Below are 20210 nucleotides of genomic sequence, written 5' to 3'. Positions count from 1 at the left end.
CTTTGTAAAATTTCTTCTACAAAGTCTGAACCACACAGGGACAACCCTTCCCTTGTATTCAAGAATCCTCTACAACAAGAGACCCATGGTCTCTTAAATCCCTTTTCAGAAATAAGAAGAGAAGAAGAAATCTCTCTTAAAAGAGACAGATTGTACAAGGAAAGTCAGTCAAAATTCCTTATTGAATATGCAAGTGGTTGACCAAGGGATCTTTTTGAGAGGAAAAGACAGTTCAGTTCAGAAAAACTCTTAATCTTTTGAGAGGATAAAACTTTTTGGGAAATGAAAACTCCCTTTAAATTCGTGTTTCCAAGTCACCTTTGATGGCCATTCATAAAACATTTGAATAGATGTGACTCTTGGAAATTATTTTCTGAAAATCCCCTCTGGTAATCGATTACAAGACTTGTGTAAACGATTACAGGTCTTGAAATTTGAATTAAAACATTCAATAAACTGTTGGTAATCAATTACCATCCATGTGTAATCAATTACACGTTTTAAATTTTGAATTCAAATTTCTAGTGACTGTCATAAACATTTTTAGCGGCTGGTAATCGATTACCAGAGAGCAAATCTCAATTTGAAATGATAGAATTCTTTGGTCAAACCTTTTGTTTTTTTTTTTTCAATTTGGAAACTTCTTCCTAAAGATTCTAGAGATCAACTTGATCATATATCTTGATTTTCTTGGATTCTTGTCTTGAATAAAACTTAGAAGCACTTGATCCTTTAGCATCATCAAGACATCAAAACATCTTGCTTCAACATAGGAGTCATTTGACTTAATCCATTAACTGAAAAATCCTTCAACTATTTCTCGTCCTTGGAAAATTCTTTTTGCAAGAATCAACTGCTTCCTTCATTCTTCCTCACTACGAGGTTGTGAAAACAAGACAACAATTGGTACCTCTAAGCCCTACACTGGGGCAATGAAAGGCACCATGCATAAACCTCAAACGAACCTAGGGGTAGATTAGAAGCTCTCACCCAATAGGTTCCTTGCTACAAGGTCATGACGAAAGACAATGATTGTACCTCAAAGCCTTACACTGGGGCAATAAAAGGCACCATGCAAAAACCTCAAGCGAACCTAGGGGCAGATTAGAAGTTCTCACCTTATAGGTTCCCAGCTACAAGTTCATGACGAAAGCTAACAATTGGTACCTCAAAGCCTTACACTGGGGCAATGAGGGGCATCGTGCATGAGCCTCAAGTGAACATAGGGGCAGATCAAAAGTTCTCACCCGTCGACGTTTTTAAACAAGAAAAATAAAGGGGAGACAAACCCTGGAATTTCAATAGATTGATTAAACGTCAAACGGCTCCATTGTCGTCACTCCAAAATGGTCAAGTGACTAAATCAAACAGAACATACACTCTGAGGGAGTTCCCGGAAAGATTTGCAAAAGATAGGATAAGGTTGCATGAATTATCGCCTTTTTCAAAAGGACAATCAATCTGTGTTTTCCAAAAAAAATTAAATCAAAATCAAAATCACAAAATAGGGAAAGAATGTCCTGAACATTGTACAACTTTCCATTGCATTGCATTGTTTCATGTGCGGTCAGCGTTACCAAATTTCACAACAAAGGTTGCATGCATCTGCATCCCTAAAAATCATGTTAACTGCATAGATTTCCTACATCTCGTGTCCAATCTTTTTGGATGACCGGCCCTCTCGATGAGTCGATCTCTTGCTTTCTCATAAAGGTGGACCCTTGGGTACTAATACCTATCACCTTTAGAGGACTATATGTCCTCGCCATCAGAGGACTGCACATCCTCGCCTGCAGAGGGCTGCACGCCCTCGCCTTTAGAGGGCTATGCGTCCTCATTTTCAGTGTGCTCCATATCCACACCTTAAGAGAATATAAGGTCCTTTGCCCTTAGATGCTTAACCGAGACTTGCACTCCCGGTTAAGGGGCCAGTAGTTTCCTTTTATCAGTTCCTGGGCCACCCCTTGATATTGGAGGGCAACCAACTGTGCGAGCACGTCCAGAGAGGGAGGCTATCACGCATCTACTATGCATACCGGGGCAAGATTTCACCCGTGCCGCTGCAAAAAGACGAGTGCGGATCATGCGCTCCAACATGACCAATCTTACGTGGATATGGATGACGTTGCTATTTAGCAACATTCTGCCCAGCGACCACAATGCCAATCTCCCCCTACAAATGTATCGGTTGGTCTGTGCCGTCATGACATAGGTAAGTATGCACATGGCTCAATTGATTTCTGATGTCATCTATTGTTTGCAGGAATCGCACCCACAAAGACACCTAGTGGACCTGGAGAAGTCCAACAGGGCCCTGGGGTTTCCAGCTCTGGTTACGGGCCTCTGTAGTCCTACAGGGTGCTCGTTCCCTTCGGCAAGGTCACGTCATCATGACATAGGTAAGTATGCACATCGCTCAACTGATTTCTGATTTCATCTATTGTTTGCAGGGATCGCGCCTGCAAGACACCCAGTGGACCCGAAGAAGTCCAGCAGGGTCTTGGAGTTGTCAAGCTCTAATTATGGGTCTCTGTCAGTTCTACGGAGTGCCTGTCACCTCCAGCAAGGGCATCAGGCCCCCTACTAATCGAGCTTTCATTAAGAAGTACTGCCCCCCCAGGCAGGCACAGGGCGAAACACCACAGCAGCCTGGGGATGGCCGACAGCGGGCAACAAACGCACCGCCATCACCTCTAGAGTTCACCTCAGCTCATCCACAAAAAGGTTAGAGCGTTGCTTACGACCCATGGCCGACCAATAGGCGACCAAGTCCAAAGCCAAAGGTAAGCAAAGTACTAGGTCCGTGACCAACAAGCCATCAAGCGTCCAGCTCAAGACATTAAAGAAGCGCTACTAGGAGACAACCTAGTACCTTTTAAATCTCTGCTTGTTATTTGATCACTTTTGTTTCTCATGTCATAGCAGGACACACCTAGTTGCTCATGATCCTAGGAATTTAAATAAAACAAGCACAAGCTCGGAAGGTAGTCATACCTCACAAAATATATATATATATATATATATATATATATATATATATATATATATATATATATATATATATGTATGTATGTATGTATGTATGTATGTTTAGGTAGAAAGATACTTGGATATGCATGTATATAGCAAAAATACCTCACAAAAATATACACATGTTTAGGTAGCAAAATACCTCATGAAAAAAAAAAACAACAACAGAAAACAAAAAAGTAAAATATTGTCTAGCTGAAAAGCCAACATGATTTTGAGAAGGGATAACTTCCAGGTTTTCTTTGAAAAAAATTCACTGATCATAACCAATTTTTGAAAGAAAATGTGTGTATACACCTGAAGGGTGAATGCTGTGAAAATTTTCCCGAATGCCCAAAATGGACTCGGATGAATGCACAAATTGATAAAAGAACATATTTTGGAAACACTAGGTTGACTTAAAATAGGGAAAATGAATCCTGAGCCCTAGTGTCACATGGCCATAAAAACTTGATGCTTGAGTGTCCACATGGGTGCATGCATGACCAGTTTTGCATAAAATTTCCTAATCATCATTGTTGCATGTGTATCATCCCCTTTATCCCCAAACCGCTGGCCAAACCCTGATATATATCATGACCAATCGTTCTACAAGCCTTGAGCCAAAATCCCAACTTATCATAAACCTTGACCTAGGGTGAGAATGTTAATCCTTTCCCTCGGAAGAAAACAAAAAAAAGAGAGAAAAGGAGAAAATTCCCAATCAAAGAGGGGGAGAAAGCAAAAAAGAAAGAAAATTCCCCGATCAAAGATTGAGAGAAAGCAAAAAAAAAAAAACAAAGTTCCCGATCAAAGATCGAAAGAAAATAGAAGAAATATGCAGAAAGGTCTTTGGACCAGACAATATCTGAACAATACAGAATTGTCACCAAGTAAACAAGAAAAAAGGAAACCACGACCTAAAGTGGTCCTCTCCCTTTGATTGCCAACCAAAATCCTGTGCGCTAGTGACTTTCTCGCCCCGCACTAAACAAAAGCAGAAAAGGAAAAGGCAAAAACACTCAAAGCCAAGTTCCCCACCTAAAAACCATTCCCGAAAAAAGTCCTATTGATCCATGATCACGCATGTAATCTTTGATTTGATAGGAAATGATTTGCAAAATCAAGTCATGACATATCTATGGTTCGGAATTAGGATAAAACACTTACATGTGTGAGATCGATACACTTTGAGTGATTTTCTTCTATTTTTGTTGAACCCAGTGCTTCCTCTAAATGGTCGTTTAGAAACGAAATGCTAACATCCAAAATCTCATTTACGGTTATGAGAAAATTTCATCAGCATACTCTCTTTCCTCGATAGACACATTGTTTTTCATCCAAAAAGCATATGTTGCTCTGATCAGTTAGAATTTTTGTCTCTTTACTAAAGCATGTTCGCATTTTGGTGAAGAAAACACCGAGACTATTTTTAGTCTCACAGTTAGCAAGAACTACGTAGGTCTGAGTTCCTCATCACAAATTGAGGATACGTAGGAGCAAAAGCCCTGCTTTTGTTGACCACCCCACCTTTTGTTACCGTGACCCAAGAGTCCGGTGGCATGCGAAGCCACATGACCGTGGGATCCCCAAATTCGTATATTCCATCATTTATCATTTGTATGTTATCTTGTTTCTATGACTTGAGGGACTAACGTTTGTTTTTGTTGTTTCGATTGTCTTTTGTTTTGTGCATACATGTCGTTTGAATTATTACGTTAGTATTTACTTCGTTGTTGTCAATAGTGTTTGTTGAAGTTCTGAAATCACGTGAAATTTTTCATTTAGGAACGTCGTCCAAAATAAAAAATGAACCAAAATCATGATAAAAAGAAAGAAGCGTTGTGAATAAATGTCTATGTATATAAAGAAAAAGAAAAATGTTTCTCATATATGAATGTAGAAGGAAAATGTGTATAGAAGGTTTTTTGCGTGTGTAAATAATGTGTGAAAAGAAATCCTTGTGTGTGTGAGCAACGAGTGTATATAAAGAAACTTTTCTATGAACCATAGGTGTGTGTTGGGAAAAACGAAAAAATCTTTGAACGTAAATAGGGTTTGTATATAGACCGTGTGACGTAAAGAGAAAGAGTTCCAATGCGTGCACAAAAAAAGTTTTGTCATGTATAAGAATGTAGATGTACAAAGAAAAGTTTTCCTCATAGAGGGCCATGGGTGTATAGTTTTGTGAATATAAAAATGAAAAAAAAAGAAAGGAAGACATCGAAGGTCGACATGTTATAGTTAGGAAGCATAAATCATTCGTAGAGAGCAAACATATCTTTTGGAAACAAGGGACTGACGCTAAGAGTTTATTTTCCTGAATAACCGAGATAAGAATGGATGAATTCATTGAACTGATGAAAGAACATAATTTGGAAACATTGGGTCTGTTTGTGTAAATTCCCAACCGTAGTATCACAATGCCATAAACGGGATGCTTGAGTGTCTACCTGGCTGTAGCCATGACTAATTTTGCACGTTGTTTCCAAATCATCATTGTCACGCGTGCCTTGTGGAATAATATGGAAGTTCGGCCCGAGACCGACACCTTGAAACCCAAATTTGTTTTACCCCAGATATCAAGATCGGGCTCCCACGATAAAAGCCCCCATTGAGACACGACCTTAGAATTTTTTGAACCTTGGCCTATCAAAAGAATCCTCATCCTTTCCCCCGAAGCAAAGGACAGCGGAATCTCCTCAAGGGAAAGCGAATAAGATGCTAAAACCCGATTTCCCAAAGAAAGGAATGGAGAAGGAGAAGTGAAAAGGAAGAAATGGAAAGAAAGAAAAAAGAAAAAGATGAAAACAAAGAAAAGAACAATAAAAAAGAAAGAAAAAGAAGTATTCCCGATCGAAGATCGAAAGGAAGTGAAAAAGGAAAAGATCGGAGGAAAACAGAGTAATTCCCGATCAATGAAAGAAAGAGAACAGAAATTCTTCAAGCCAGATAAATTTTCGGCAAGGTAGGTGACTGCCGGCAAAGGAAAACCCATTTTTGGTGGTTCTTCCTTTCAGAGTGCCACTCAAAATCATTCTCGACTGGCGATATCCCGCCCCACATAAACAAAGAGGAAAAGACCGGAACAACCAGTTTCCTCTCAAAAAACACTACCCTCGAGAAAATCCTATTGATCCGTGATCGTACGTGTGATCTTTGATTCGATAGGAAATCGTGTGCAAAATAAAGTCGTGGTGCAGTTATGGTTTGGGATTAGGGTAAAACACTTGCCTGTGAGTTTTTATACACTATGAGTGATTTATTCCCAGTTTCAGCTTAACCTGATGTTTCCCCTGAATGTTCATTCAAAAGCTAAAAGTTGACATCCTGCCTTTCATTTTCGGGTACAAGGAAGATTATCCTTGACATAAGTATATTGTTTTTCTAAGACATGGTGCTCTCGCAAATGATTTATTTTTCTTTGCAAAAAGCATGTTTGCCTTTTTTAGGTGGAAAAAAAACCGGTGGACCATTCGGTCCTGCCTCTCCTTTTTCAGAGCCCCATGAATTGCATTTTCGTTCATGCATCCTCCACCCACGAGTTTGGAGCCATGCGTAGTGATTGCTTAGTGCAATTTTCCATTCTCTACCCTGTTTCGGAGCCCCATGAATTGCGTTTTCATTCATGCATCCTCCACCCACGAGTTTGGAGCCATGCGTAGTGATTGCTTAGTGCAATCCTCCATCCTCGCCTTTTATTTGGAGCCCCATTAATTGTGTTTTCGTTCATGCATCCTCCACCAAAGAGTTTGGAGCCATGCTTCATGATTGACTAGTGAGGACCCTCTAGTGCAATCCTCCATCCTCGCCTTTTATTCGGAGCCCCATGAATTGCGTTTTTGTTCATGCATCCTCCACCAATGAGTTTGGAGCCATTCTTCATGATTGCGTAGTGTGGACCCTCTAGTGCAATCCTCCATTCTCCAATGTGTTCTTCATTGTCAAGTGCGGACCCTCTTGACTGGAAAATGTGACCTTTGTTATTTTCCCGATTGATTCCTTTGCCAAACGTGTATATTTTATTATTGTTGTTTTTGTTGTTGTTTGTATTTTGTTTTGTGTTGTGCAGAAAAAAGAAGGAGTAGAGATGAGAGCCGTCATGGGCTAATCACGAAAAGGGCAAGAAGGACGAAATCAGTGTCTTATCTTTGCTTTCCTCTTATCTCCGATAAAAGGTAAGTAAAGAGAGGCAACTGTCATACCCTAATTTCGTCAGGGGATTATTACTTGATGATATGCAACCTTAGATTGGCCGCTTCAAAATACTTGGCACCCTTTGTTGCACGATATGTAAGTCCCGAGACACGCCGGAAATCAAAGGGAAGCAGGTTTACGCGATCCGTGAAATTCCGTAATGGGGCGGAAACCAAAAGGAGGTGTTGTCGCGCAATCTGTGAGTTTCTGTAACTTCTTCGAAAGCTAAAAAAGGAGTAAATACATTATCCGTAAGGATTCGTAACCTTACGGAAAGAAAATAAGTATCGTTACGAAATTCGTAAAGTTTCGTAACGTTACGGAAAAAGAATTACCAAAAAAGGTAAGGGGGTGCATTTAGTAAAAAAAGGGGTACAAATAGCAATCAGGCCCACTTGGGCGTTCCAGATTCTTCCTCCAGAAGGCGGTTGCTTCTGGAGAAAGCAACCTTACTCGCATGGGCGAGCTGGGTGGCAAGCTCCTCCCCTAATTTGCTATAAATAGGGGGAGGAATGAAGAGGGAAGGGGTTCAGCCTTCTTGGCACTTCGTATTCTCTTAAATTTGCTGAGGAAAATTGTTTCCGTGAAGAAAATGCAAGCCGAGGTGCTTCCGTAACGTTTCCGTGAGTAATTACGCGAAGGTTTTCAACCGTTCTTCGACATCCATCGTTCTTTCTTCGTTTTCTTCGGTCTTCAACTAGTAAGTACCCCAAACCGAGCTTTTCAATTCATTCTATGTACCCGTGGTGGTCCCCATTTTGTTTCATGTATTTTTTATTCTCGTTTTCATTTACTTTCCGTACCCCCTTTTGACGTGCTTCAGTCATTTATTTAAGTCATCTCTCGCCTAATCAAAAAATAAAATAAATTTCAACCGATCATTTGATTTGTAATATCCGTTAATTTATGTTAAAATGAATTCCGACCGTTCGGTCGTGCCGTAACCACGTTAGAAATAAAAAAAGAGGTAAAATAATAATATAATAATAAAAAAATACCTTTTAGTAAAATGAAGCGAAAAAATCAATCGGACGTTTTCTCTTTGGGATTTCTCATTCTTAATTGAATTGACTAATAACTAAAGTGAAACTAAGGCTAAAATCAACCCGCCTAGTCAAGCTCGTCCACAAAAAAGTCACTAAAAAGGGTTTGAAAGTTTATCATCTCAGTTTTCCTTATCAAGTAATGGATCATTTTTAAGGTCCAATGCCTTAAAATGATCACCCTTCAAGTAAAAAGAATCGCTTGATTCACTCTTAAGAAAGAACTACGTAGGTCTGATTTCCTCTTCGATGGAGGGTACGTAGGAGCAAGAGCCCCGCTTTTGTCGACCTCAAAAAAAATAAAAAGAAATAAAAGTTAAGGTAACACAATTTCCACAATTCTAAAAATAGGTTGTTGTCCTTTGAGACAAACGTGAGAGGTGCTAATACCTTCCTCAAACGTAAATACAACTCCCGAACTTAGAATTTTCGTTTTGACCGGTTTCCTTCGGTTTTTCCTACGTTTTCCATAAATAAACGTTGGTGGCGACTCCGCGCATCTTTCCTCCTTTGGAAAGCGCACCCGTGAGCCTCTCCTCGCACGCCCGCAAAAGGGCATGTTGCGACAATAGTGACCTGGACTGGCTCCCCGATAGCAACAGAAAGTCATGCCATTCCGTGGGGGCGAGAAATGAGGCACTCACCCTCTCCGAAGAGGAGAACTCAGTGTCAGAGGAACCTCGGCGGGTATCCTCAAACAAGGAACTACCTATCAAGATGACCTTGCGGTCAATTATGGGCTCCTCAATCGAGCCCCAGAGTCCTTGCCACCTATTTCAATGGCAGAATCAGATAAAAACGAAGACATGATGGAAGATAGGAGTACCTTAAGAAATAAAATGAAGAATAAAGGGAAATCGAAAGTTGGAAAGCACAAGAGCAAGAAAGTAAGGAAGCAAGAAGGCAATGAACAGTGACCTGAAATCAAGCATCCACTCCATTTAAAGGAGAGGCGAACTCTTCGGTAACTAGCGGGAGCTGAAGTGGTGCCCTAAAATTTTGCCCCACGATGCTTCCCCACTCACGCACAAACTGCGACTCCAGTACATGCCTACTCTATGAGTGACTCACATGCAAGAGTATTGCATGTGTGCCGCACACGCCTGCAGCAACAGATGGACATTACATCCTGTCTTTAATGCTCTTTCTAACGGTAAAAAAAAAGGCATAGTTGTCAAATCTGACGACTTACCTTATCTGGCACACCAAAGATATGTCCATCACAGACAACTTGACAAAAGCAACCCGAACAACACTTGTTCAGGCTCAGGAGCTTGATAAGCTACATCAACCTGCAACTCTCTCACTTGTTGAGGTTACCACACTCGACACTAGACAATACTTGTCCATACTTGGGGGCTCGACAAACTTGTCACCCTTTACTTGTCAAGACTACTACCTCAGACATCAGACAAACTCCCTGGACATGGGAAAAACTCCTTCAACACTGGAAAATTTGTTCATCCGCAAGTCGACTCAGAGCTTAGGGGCTTATGTACTGTCCAGGACCCACAAAACACGCGTGGCATCCAACATGGCACTCTATGACACGTGTCAACCCTCCATGGCAGTCTTATTATAGGAGCGTGAATGCTCGACCCTTAGCAGTCGGGCTCCCTAACAAATAGGTTATCCTTAACCTATTAATATTCAAATGTATTTGAATAACTTTATATGTTAGCAGGTAATTAATTATCTATAAGGCCACACATTATCTACAAGATACGATTATATTCTACCTTTTATCTATAACCAAATGCTTATCTCTAACGTTATCTTAAAGCTCCCTAGCTATTATCTACAAGCCAGGAATTATTTGCAAAGGCTACAACAGCCCCTACAAACAAGGACCAACAATCACGCTCAACTACTATAAATACAGGTTCCATCGAACCCTCTACAAGATCCCATCACATACTCAGCAAATGAGCAACAAGCTTATGCCTCTCTCTCTCTCTCTCTCTCTCACTTGAGCCTTACTTAAGCATATAATTGTTTTATTCTCCTACCTCATATTCTTACTTGAGGGTCAGAGTCCTCTATTTTGCAAGTCCCCCCTTCCTATCAATGGTATCTTTCTAAGCCGACGTGTGAAGTCTGAGACCCCATTTCAGCCACATCTACCCTGACGTGTCACGGTTCTGGATTTTGGCAAGAACATCATTTGTGCCAATATTTAATGGGCTTAACTTCTTTAACTAGAATGAGCAAGTCCAATTTCACCTTGGTGTATGGATCTTAATCTTGCTATATTGTAAGAAAAACCTGCAGCTATTACTGATTCTAGTTGCAATGATGAGAAAGCCCATTATAAAGCTTGGGAAAGATTTAACAGACTCAACCTAATGTTTATGAGAATGACTGTTGCAGACAATATTAAGATAGCTCTCCCTAAGACTGATAATGCTAAAGAGTTTATGAGGTTAGTAGGAGAGCACTCCCAAACAGTGATAAATCTCTTGTTAGGCCATTAATGAGTATACTAACCACCATGAAGTTTGATGATTCACGTACTATGCACGATCATGTCATTGAGATGACAAACGTTGCAGCAAGACTTAAGACCTTGGGAATGGTTGTGAATGAGAACTTCCTTGTTCAGTTTATCTTAAACTAATTACCATCTGAGTATGAATCATTCCAAATGAGCTATAATACCCTGAAACATAAATGGAATATGCATGAATTGCATAGTATGTTAGTTCAGCAAGAAACGAGGCTTAAGAATCAAGGAAGTCACTTAGCTCATTATGTAAGCCACCAAGGAAATCAAGGAGCTTGAAAGAAATTTGAGAAGAAGAATGATAAACGCAAATGACCACTAAAGATCAATTACGACTCTATGCAAATCTAGAAAAAGGCATCAAAGAGCAATAATTGCCATTTTTGTGGAAAATCTAGACACTTCCAAAAGGATTTCCCAAAGCATAAGTCTTGGTTCGAAAAGAAAGGTGACTTTAATGCTTATGTCTTAATGCTTATGTATGTTTTGAATCAAATTTAACTGAAGTTCTTCATAATACATGGTAAATTGATGTTGGATGTACGACTCATGTTTTTAATACTATGCAGGGATTCCTTACCATTCAAACCATAAGCCCAAATAGAGGTGGTGAGTATTACAGAAGATACGATGAAATTAGGCAACACCCAAGTCCCTTTGCTAAACTCCTTCAGAAACATAACATTTGTGCGCAATACACAATGCCTAATATACCACAACAAATTGGTGTATCAAAAAGGTGTAATAGAACTTTAATGGATATGGTTAAGAGTATGTTAAGCAATTTAACTTTATCCGTATCTTTGTGGATGTATGCCTTGAAAACTACCATGCATTTGTTGAATAGGATTTCTAGTAAGGCAGTTCCAAAGACACCTTTTGAACTGTGGACGAATAGGACACTTAGTAAGAGACACTTGAAGGTCTGGGGTTGCTAGACAAAAATAAAGATTTAAAATCCACAAGAAAGAAAATTGGATGCAAGAACAATCAATGGATATTTCATTGGTTATCCATAAAAGTCAAAGGGGTATATGTTTTACTGTGCTAATCATAGTATGAAAATTGTCGAAACTGGAAATGCATGGTTCATTGAAAATGGTGAAATCAGTGGGAGTACAGTTCCATGAGATGTGGAAATTAAGGAAGTTAGAGTGCAAGTCCCTTTAACTTGTGCCTCTAGAAGTAAGGTGATTGCTCTTTCAGTTATTCTTCCAAACAATAATGAAGAAGAACAATACAATAATGAGCCCATGATATATAATGAACCTATTATGGAAGAACCATAAGAAGTAGCATTAAGGAGGTCTCAAAAAGAAAAAAAAAGACTAGTTATTTTGAATGACTATGTAGTATACCTACATGAAACAGAAACAAACTTAAGCATCAATGATAATGATCTAGTTTCGTTTTCACAAGTTGTTAGTTGTGATAATTTAGAGAAGTTGTTAGATGCCAAGAAAAAAGAGCTAAATTCCATGGGACATAATGGTGTTTAGGACCTTGTAGAATTGGCAAAGGGTTGTAAGAAAGTTGGTTGTAAGTGGATCTTCAAGACTAAACGTGACTCTCATGGTAACCTTGAACATTATAAGACTAGACTTATTGCTAAGGGATTTACTCAGAAAGATGGCTTTGAATATAAAGAAACATTTTCACCAATCTTATGAAAGGGTTCTTTCAGGATTATCATGGCATTAGTAGCCCATTATGACTTGGAGCTACATCAGATGGATGTGAAAACTACTTTTCTTAATGCTGATTTAAAGGAGAATGTTTATATGGACCAACCAATGGGGTTCTCAATTGAAGAAAAGAAACACATGGTGCGTAAATTAAAGAAATCAATATATGGTCTTAAGTAAGCTTCCCACCAATGGTATTTGAAGTTTAATGATAACATTGTTTCCTTTGGATTTAAGGAAAATACTATTGATCAATGTATATATCTGAAGGTCAGTGAAAGTAAGGTTATTTTTCTAATTCTGTATGTTAATGATACCTTACTTGCAACTAATGATCTTGGTCTTCTTCATGAGACTAAGAAGTTTCTCTCTAGCAACTTTAAAATGAAAGACATGGGTGAGGAAAACTATGTGATAGGGATAGAAATATTCCAAAATAGATCACAAGGATTTTTAGGCTTGTCTTAAAAAGAATATATCAATAAAGTACTAGAGAGATTCACGATGGAAAAAAGCTCAACATCCCCATTCCAATTCAAAAAGGAGATAAATTTAGTTTCGCACAATGTCCTAAACACTCACACTATTCTTGAGTTCGATCGACACAACACATTGTTCTTGGTCCAGGAGACAACAAACCTAGAGAGGTTTAACCTGTTGAAGATTTCATGGTCAGACTAGATTTAAGATGGTGTGACTGTGGCAAATTCCAAAAAATTGTACATGCCTTGTTCTCATGTTGTTGCTACTTGTAAGCATGTTAACCATGAGTACTAGAACTACATACATCCTGTGTATATGTTCAAAAGTGTCTCCAACATATACAGAGGATTGTTTGGAGAATTGTGCAACGAAGTATATTGGCCATCATGTCACGAGCCAATGATCTGCCCCGACTAGGACAAGAAAAGAAATTTTAAGGGTCATTCTATCTCTTATCATATCCACACCGAAATGGATATATAAGAACTGGGTCAACCAAAGTGATGTTCTGTGTGTCACATCCCAGGCCATTCAAAAAAAAAAAAAAATTGCTCCCACCGTATAGGCTCAAGCCAACAACGTTAAATTTATGTCATATATATCCTTTGTATTTTAAACATTTTGTTCTATTGTTGGTAATTTTATATATATATTTTGTAATTTAAACATTTTAGTTCAATTCAACTTGTTGGTTACATATATTTTTTTTTATTTCAAATATGTATTTTAATAATCAAATAAAATGAAAATACAAAGGAATTGAAATGTATGTTAGGGTGAGGTGTTGTCCAATTTTTTTTTATTTTAAAAATGTAAAATTAATTGAATACTAAATATTGCTATTTTTAACTAAACGATTTTTAAATCAACTTTATTTTAAATTAGTAAAATATTTTAAAATAAAATATATGAAAGAATGTGTTCAACATAATATGTGTAAGTGTGTCTAATAGTTTACCTATTATTTTATATCCTTAATTATTATTTAAAATAAATAATCATAATTTATTTGATATTTAATTGTATATAAAAAGATTGTGTGTGCGTGTTTTATTTTATATTTAATTAATTAATCAAAATATTTTGTTAGTATATTATGCATATTGTAACTCTTTTTTATCCGTAAGCATATTATAACTTCAGTCACATTATTTTATATAGAATGAATATAACAATGAAATTAACATTTTTAATTCATAAATCTTGCACTTTTTTCTTTAAAGAAACTTGATGAACGATGTTGCTTTAAATTTTGCTTTTATTTCTATTGATCTTTTGTGCCTAAATATGTCTATGATATTAAAATTAAGCAAACCTAAAAGTAATCAAAAGACTAAGATAAAGAAAAAATGAATTAACTAAATTTCATATATAATGAATAGTTACATTTTTTATGCATGAATAATTAAAATTTAGTAAAATAAAAAGTGATTTGAATTAGCCAAGGTAATTGAATAACATTGTAGTATTAAGAAAAAAGTGCAAACATTATACAAAATTTCATTTAACAACTTATGAGAGTTTTTTTTTTTTTGCCTATAACAACATATAGATAATTAAAAAGGAAAAAAAATTAGAATGAAAAAAAAAAGTAAAAGAAATAACAAAAAAAAAATAAAAAACCAAAAAAAAAATTAAAAAAATTAATTCAGTTTAGAAAAAAACAACTTCTAAACCGAGTTTTTTTTTTTATAAAATAAACTGGTTTCAAAATCGATTTCCTAGGAAATGATTTCTAAACTAGGTAAAAAAAATACTTTAAAAATTAGTTCCTTGGGAGCCAATTTCTAAAGTGCATAAAAAAAACTACAGCTGAAAAATCGATTCGTGGGACCGATTTCTTATCACGAACAATATTTTATATCATTGAGGTAAATACTTTTTGGGTGGTATTATATGAATAAATACTTAATTTATTTGTATTATTGGAGTATAAAAGTCACATGGAAGAATTCAATTTAATTAAAGAGATAATGTTGTTGACTATTGTACTTATAGCTGATATGGAAGAATTATTCTCAATTAAGTAGGTCAAATGATTTATATTACATTTTAAATATTATTAAATATTTTTTAGAATATATATATATATATATATATATATATATATATATATATATATATATATATATATATATATATATATATATATATATATATATATATTCGAATTTTATTTTGGAGAAATAATAATTTTTTCAACCTTTTAAGAATTTTTTTTATGTGAACAGTTATGCATAAAAAAATATTAAATAAATACAATATCATAACTAAATGAAATTAAAATTTTTAAAAAATAATCTTATCGGTTTTTAATATTCAACATATACAACAAAGTGTAAATAATAATAACCAACAACTATTGACAAAAAATAATTTTCCTTCAAATTGTTAAACAGTAAGAAAAATAATATGGGTAAATAGTCATTTTTGTTCCTGAATGTGTAATTCGCTGACAAATTCATCCCTGAAAGATTAAAATTCAAAATTTAGTCACCAAAAGTGTAAAAAGTACAACAAATTTATCCGACTATTAACTTTCCTCGATTACCATTAATAAAATAGTCTACGTGGCACAAAGGGACGAATTTGTCACAAAATTAATTATTAACGTGACCATGCTGAATAGATTGGATGAAAATGTCAGTAAGTTATCATTATTGGACCTAAATGTCAGTGATTCTTTATTGGACGAAAATGTTAATACGTTTCCATTGGACCAAAATGTCTGTAAGTTACCATTATTGAACCAAAATGTCAGTAATTTTTCATTGTATCAAAATGTTAGTAATTTTTTATTGGACGTAAATGTTAGTAATTTTTTGCTAGACCTAAATATGAGTATGATTCTATTGGACTAATTTGTTAGACCCCAAATTTCATTTTATTTAAGAGTATAATATAATTTTAGGGTAAATTTTTTATTTTTTATCGTTTTAAGTATAACATTATAATAATCATAATATTGATTGACAATCATAATTTGTCTGTCACAATAAAAATGATCCAAAATAAATGTTCTACCAATTTACTAAACTAAACATTGTAACAGTGTACCAATCATTACAAATTTATCCAAATTATAATAATTAGTCACCCTCGACACCCTAAACAGTAACGTCTTTCTCTTTAACCCCACCCAAACCCATTGAAAATACTGCACCTTGGTCTAATTCGAGGCACCTCAATGTGTTTCCCAAATCACTGGTGTTTAGGACTGCCATGAACTTGTCATCGCACGCCCCAGCGCGCATGCCCTTCATGTAGAACTCATGTGGATCCATGATGAATGTGCTATAGTGCCTCATGCATGGGGCACTCGTGTGTCTTGAGTACTAACACTGGAGCTAGAGGGACTCTAGTTGTGGCCAAAAGGCGTGGGATGTGGAGAGTGATGTCAACAACGATGACAAAGATGATGGGGCTCTAACAACTTGTCTCGCTTGCATTTAGTTCAATTCAATGTTGTTCATATATATTGAGTTACATCATTCAATTTTTAGTAGATGTAATTGTTCTTTGTTTTGAATGTTTGAGTTTTGAGTTTTAATTTCATAATTTGATATTTGAGTGGGTTTGGTTTAGTACAATTCAATTGCAGAGGGGTTTTGAGTTTTAGTTTTGAACTTGGGTTGAGTGTTATTTGTAGAACCAAAACTATGAATTCTAGTGAGCTTTTGGTGAAATTAGTGCTTGTGTTGTGTTGTGGAGGAAAAAAGTTGTTGTTATGTTAAAACTACATTAGTTTTAATTTGGAGAAAGACTTAATTAAATCAATTTTAAAAGGGTAAATAGTCATTTCCGCCCCTGAATATGTAGGGCACTGCCAAATTTGTCCCCGGAAGATGAAAATTCAAATTTTAGTCCACAAAAGTGAAAAAAATGTGACAAATTCATTCATCCGTTAACTTTCATCCATTGTCGTTAATTAAAGAACCCATGTGGCACAGAGGGATGAAAATGTCACAAAAATAATTGTCAACATGGCTATTGATATAGATTGGACCAAAATGTCACTAAGCTACAATTGAAAAAAATGTCAGTATGTTTCCGTTAGACCAAAATGTCAGTGAGTTATCATTAGACCAAAATGTCAGTAATTTTTCCATTGGACCAAAATGCCAGTAATTATTTTTGGACCAAAATGTCACTTATCATTGGACCAAAATGTCAGTACGTTTTCATTGGACTAATTTGTCACACCTAAAATTTCATTTTATTTAAAGGTAAAATATAATTTAATCTTCATTTTCTCCCCCTTTTTTTATCGTTGCAAGCATAAGTTAGAACAAATACAATAATAAGCATAATTTGTTTATTGCTATGAAATGTCTAATGTGGCAGTACTTTACTCAAAATATGAGACTCAAACAAAAAAGCACAATCATTAAGTTAATCCTTACAAAAAATGAGACTCAACTTAATTTTGTCACTACCTAATGCTGTCACAATAAAATTTTTTGAAAATAAACATTCTACCAATGTACAAAAATAAATATTGTAACAGTGTATCAATCATTACAAATTTATCTAAATTATAATAAACAGTCAGAATCTACTATAAACATAAGACAAGCATATGTCATGTTTCACTTCTTCGAATCTTGGTGGCAGGATAACCCTGATGTGGGTATGAAGCTCATGTAATTTGGTTGGTTCATCCAATGAGATGGTATCACTACAAGAAAAATCTTTATTACCGACAGAATATTTTCCACGGAATTTATTCCGTCGAATACATTTGAATTTTTGAAGGATTATATTACATTGAAAATATTTGAATTTCCGTCGGAATTTACCCCAGACATATTTTATATCGGAAAATATAAATTATTGATAGAATTTATTCACGGATTTAGGTGTGTCGAAAATTTAATATCTTTCTGACGGATTTTGCTGAAGGAATAAGCATTCGTCGGAATTTAAAATTATACCCAAACAAAAGGAAGGCAACCTTAGCCCTTTTTCATTCACGTTTCGATCTGATATCAATTCTGCAGTCGCACTCAATGCATCTTCCGTGCCGCCGTTACTCACTGTCGTCCTGTCACCAATGTTGTTGCACAACCACTGTGAGTCCACACCGCAAATATCGTTCCAATTTTCACTCCAATTTAGAAGTCAGGTTTTTTTCTACCTTGTTTTTCAGAATTTTGTTATGCATTGTTACATTTATTGTAGAAGTGCTGGCTTGGGGTAAGCCTTGGTGCAATGCTTGGAGTTATTTATTAACTAGGTTTAAGAACTTGTGGGCTTGGGAGAGTAATTTTTAGACGGAGAATCGACCATAGTCGTAAATGTTGCTGTTTTGGGGAGGGAGAACGAATTTGCAATAGGATGGATCTGGGGTGGACTCGCATGCAGTTCCCGGTGAGACAGAAGTGGTAGGATTAGTGAGTAATTAAGAAACAAAGCTTTGAAGCCATGTTGGTTTGACAGAGGAAAGAGTGAGTTATTGTGTTGATTTGTGAGTGTTGGTTGATTGTTAGCTGTGGTTCGAAAACTGTTGTAACAATAGTTTATGGCAAACCGAAAAAATTATTGGCTGAGTCACGGACAATGTCGCTTTCTTTAAGACGTTTCGTGGCACTGCCAAAAATTGTGCAAGCAGACTATCAACCACGACGTCCCCAGGATAAAATAGCCCAGATCACTGTATAAGATTCCCACTGCACTGAGGGAACCTTTTCTAGAATTACACCCTCTTGTATGACTTGAAAAGTCACTCTAAAAGGCAACCGAGAAATGTGACTTTAAAAGTCACTCTTAAAACCAACCGAAAAATATGACTTACAAAGTCACTCTTAAAGGCAACCGAAAAATATGACTTACAAAGTCACTCTTAAAGGCAACCAAAAATTTTAGAGCGACAGAAAGAAAGAGGGAGAAGTTTGCCGGAAATGCATCGGCTGAAATATGGGAGGGAGAAAGAAAAGTTGAGGAAATGCTTCTCAACTGGGGCAAGGAAAAAAGAAGAAATGAGCTCTCTATATATAGGGAGTGAAACACTATTCAAGTGTTTATCCTGAGCGATGTGGGACTTGAAGCTTTTTTTCTTTCTTTTTCTTTCAAACTTTCATTTGTTCTAATAATCCCCCACTTGAAATTTGAAAAGAAGATTTTCGAGGATTTCATAAAATTGTGCATAAACAAAGGTGTCATACAACTTGAACCTTTGCATAGTGAGTAAGATTCAGATTTTATTAGAGTGACTCGAAGTCTTGAACTCTATCTCCGACATCAAACCACACACAACCTTTTCATAGGTGTATTCTATAAAGCCCGTGCGTTAAAGGCCATGCACGTCTATCCCGGTATAGTGAACGCTCTAGAAATTTTTGCCCAAAATTTCATATGAAGCGGCCCCCACTTCAACACTCACATAGGTGAGTCTATCAAGAGTACTCCTGTAGCCTAGGTACTCCACTCAATGTAGAGCATAGATCTCATTAAGAATTATGAATTTTTTCCATAACTCATCCTCTTGTTACTTCAGGAATCATGCTGCTTTCACTTATAACAGCATGTTCATCTCATATCACTTCATAACTTGTTATTACCCATTGAACCTAGTTCTTGGGATCTCCAGTCATATAGGTCGGGTTACCATCATGAATGATCATCGCAGTAAGGGCAATAGTCCCATTCTTTTAGAAGTGTTATGGACTTTCTCTCTAGCTAATCCTTTCGTCAAAGGATCTGCTAAATTATCATCAGTGCGCACGTGATCCACTCTAACAGCTCCTGTTGAGAGTAATTCTCTAACAGTGTTGTGCTTACGACGTATCTGTCGTTTCTTACCATTGTAATAACGATTCTCAATTTTTGCAATAGCCGCGGTACTATCACAATGGATCAACACAGCTGGTATCAGTCTTTCCCATAAAGGAATCTCTGCTAGTAAGCTTCTTAGCCAACTTGCTTCCTCACTAGCAGTTGCTAGTGCTATCATCTCAGATTCCATAGTGAACTGAGCTAAGATAGTCTGTTTCTTTGACTTCCAAGAAACAGCCCCACCAGCTATGCTAAATATATAGCCGCTGGTTGCTTTGGAATCATCTGAAAGAGTGTTCCAATCTACATCGCTGTATCCTTCAAGTACAGCGGGAAACCTTTTATAATGTAATCCAAGATTTATGGTTCTTTTAAGTTACCTCATTACCCTTTCAATAGCGTGCCAGTGCTCCATACTAGGTCTACTGGTAAACCTGCATAATAATCCCACAACATAGGCTATGTCAGGTCTAGTACAATCAGTGGCATACCTAAGGCTGCCAATGATACTTGCGT

Source organism: Glycine soja, chromosome 1 (genome assembly GCF_004193775.1).
Source record: "Glycine soja cultivar W05 chromosome 1, ASM419377v2, whole genome shotgun sequence".
Taxonomy (NCBI): Eukaryota; Viridiplantae; Streptophyta; class Magnoliopsida; order Fabales; family Fabaceae; genus Glycine; species Glycine soja.
This window is presented reverse-complemented; position numbering follows the sequence as displayed.